This window comes from Rhododendron vialii, chromosome 1a, assembly GCF_030253575.1.
Source record: "Rhododendron vialii isolate Sample 1 chromosome 1a, ASM3025357v1".
Classification (NCBI taxonomy): Eukaryota; Viridiplantae; Streptophyta; class Magnoliopsida; order Ericales; family Ericaceae; genus Rhododendron; species Rhododendron vialii.
This window is the reverse complement of record NC_080557.1, coordinates 42233446-42236165: the sequence shown is the minus strand read 5'-3', so window position 1 is coordinate 42236165 and position 2720 is coordinate 42233446. Positions and strand designations below refer to the sequence as shown.

The 2720-nt window shown below is 41.2% G+C and overlaps 1 long non-coding RNA gene across 1 annotated transcript; it reads left to right on the top strand.

Moving 5' to 3' along the window:
- Positions 1–263: 263 nt before the first annotated feature.
- On the top strand, positions 264–1795 carry LOC131336647 (uncharacterized). The gene is made up of 2 exons (XR_009202899.1): positions 264–387; positions 1516–1795. It is a non-coding gene; the product is annotated as an uncharacterized LOC131336647 (long non-coding RNA).
- Positions 1796–2720: the final 925 nt, after the last annotated feature.

The window sequence follows — 2720 nt, the reverse complement described above, 5'->3', positions numbered from 1 at the left end:
CAGCTCGGTGGAGTCCTTGGCTCATTCCTAGCTGACGAAGGATGCGTCCGGGGATGTAGAATGTAATACCTGTCCCGGATATTTAGTATTTTAAACTCATATTTTAATTGAATTATGTGTTTATAGGGCTAATTATTATTTGATGGAAATTTAACTAAATGTTATTGGTCGGTTGCATAAGTGGATGGGTGGTGTGGTTACACCACATAATTTTTCAAAGGGAGATATTTGTTAAATATCTCATTCTTTCCCCTTTCCCTGATATTTTACGTAGAGAGAGAGAGAGAGGGAGAGCGAGAGAGAGGGGGAGAGAAAAGGAGGAGGAGGTCACGGCTAAGGGGAGGGAGGAAGGAGAGGTCCGTTTTTGACGATCCAACTCGGTGACAAGTAAGTTCTTGTACTCTAGAAGTGTAATCCATGTTTAATTTTATATTTGTGTGGTTAGATTCTCTATGGATTGAGTTTTGGAAGGAAATTGACAAAGTTCATGTTTTGGGTCAAATTCGTGGGTTTTGGTAATCTGTCGTTTGGGCGCCCTTCTGCTAGGAATCAATTTTTGGTGTCTTCATAACTGTAAAAGTACGTTTCAATACGAAGATTTCGGTACCAAGATCATGCAAAACCGATAATCACACAATTAGTTATGAATTTTTGAATACTGGCTGTTTGCTGGATGTGCGATTCTGTGCGTGGCTGTCTTCTTTTAACTTTCTGGGCATGATGAACATTTTGGGTGGCTTTGGGTCTTTTACAGGAGCTGCATATTTAAGTTAAGAAGAGATTGGCGTTGGAATCAAGTAATTTGGGTAAGTATACAATTTTTGGTGAATTTCTAAAGCAGAGTTGGTTGACTGGGGCGAAAATGGTTGCGAATCGGTTTTTCTTTTGATTGTTGGGTTAACCTCCTCTCGTTTCTGAACCTGGGATTTTAACTGAGTGTAGGGCTTGTAGTGGTGCAACTTTGGGTGTTGGTTTCAATATTTTTGGGTTTAAGATGAAAGAGTTATGATTTTTCAATCAATTTTACTTATTCCTGCGTAGAATCTGGCAGCAGCGACAGACTTTGGTATAATGGCCATAACTCCTAGCTCGGGACTCAAAATGACACACCGTTTGTTTTGTTAGAAACTAGACACATAGAGATTTCCAACGACACATCCCATGCATCATGGGTATGTCCGAGCGATAACAGATTTGTATCTAAAGTTGACCTAAATTCTGCCTTTGCACCAGTTTTTACTGTTTTGTTGAGTTGGTCTGTTTGGTTGAGATTGTACACTTGTGGGTCTTTATATTTGATATTTTTGGGTGTGTTGGAGTACCTTGGAGTATGGAAGAGGTGTGTGAGGTCTCCCGGGTATGTGGGTACTCCCGGACACCTCTAGAGATTTTGGTGACTTTGTGTAGTGTTTGCCCCATTAGCTAGTGTAGAAGGCATGTTATGATTTGTTAGTCTAGCATTTGGTTTAACATTCCTAGATGTTCATATGCTGATATGGGTTAACTTGTGGCTAGGTAACGAGCCGGTCTTTTAGGAGGTGCCGAAACCGTAAGTTTGGCATACTCCAGTCGAATGAAAGGTGAGTGTGTCTGATATGGTTCTTCTCAATAAGATATTGCTATGGTGGTATGTATATATCTTGCTAATGGTATTTTAGCTTTCAATATGATTATCGATATGTAATTAATGTGGTGGAGGTGATTATATATCAATGATATCATGCTAATCGAGGTTTAGCTATTGATATGGATATATGTGGTCGAAATTGTATATCATGCTATATACTGTTTTAGCTAATGGTATGCATGCTTGTTGTATGTTGATTGTACCTGCGAAAGGATTGTGGAGTGAGTCACGCCATGTCGTATGCCATTCCGTCTAATTAACGGAGGTTGGGAGCATGGTTTGCGGGACACAATGCCTTAGGTACATGGGAATGTGGCAGACGTGTCACTGCATGCTTGTGTGATTTACATTCATGCTGTCGTTAATTCAGTTATTGTTACGTGGCTGTTTATTGGATAATATTGTTATGTTTGGCGGATGTGGTGGTTATAACTAATATACTCATATGGGTATTGCAGTTATGTTGGTGGTGAATATTCTTATTGATATTCTTTTGGGTATTGTGACATTTTATTGAGCATTTCTATATCTCACACACTCTGGTTGTCCTTTTTGGATTGCCAGATAGTAGGTGGCTTAGCGTGGGTCCACTACTGGTCAACGCCTTGGAGAGTGCTGAGACTCGTGTTGGGTGATGTCTTTGGTTAGATTGTTGTGTAGCTGATTCGTCTAGAAGTTAACTACATGTTTTGTAATTAATTGAAGAGAGGGATATTCATTATGACTTGGGAGTTGAGTTTTTGGCGTTGACTCATTTCTATTTTATGTGAGAAGTCTTCCGCTAAGTTGTATTCTGATTGGTTGTAGAGTGTGGTGTGGTCTTTTGAGTGGAACGCCACGTGGCCGCGCCGACTCGGGCCCACTTTGGGTGTCGTTTGCGGGGCGGGGCGTGACATAGAACGTGAAAGCGGTCAGCCCAGCTATCACTACTCTCTCGAAACCTGCAGAACTCAGGGCCATGTCTGGAATATTTAAGGCTTCATGCCGCCATGTGATCTCGTTCGGCAGCATTTTTCTCATAAATGCGCACCTTTGATGAACAGACATTTCCGGATAGATCATACCCCGCTGATGCATTCGGCCGGGCAAATGA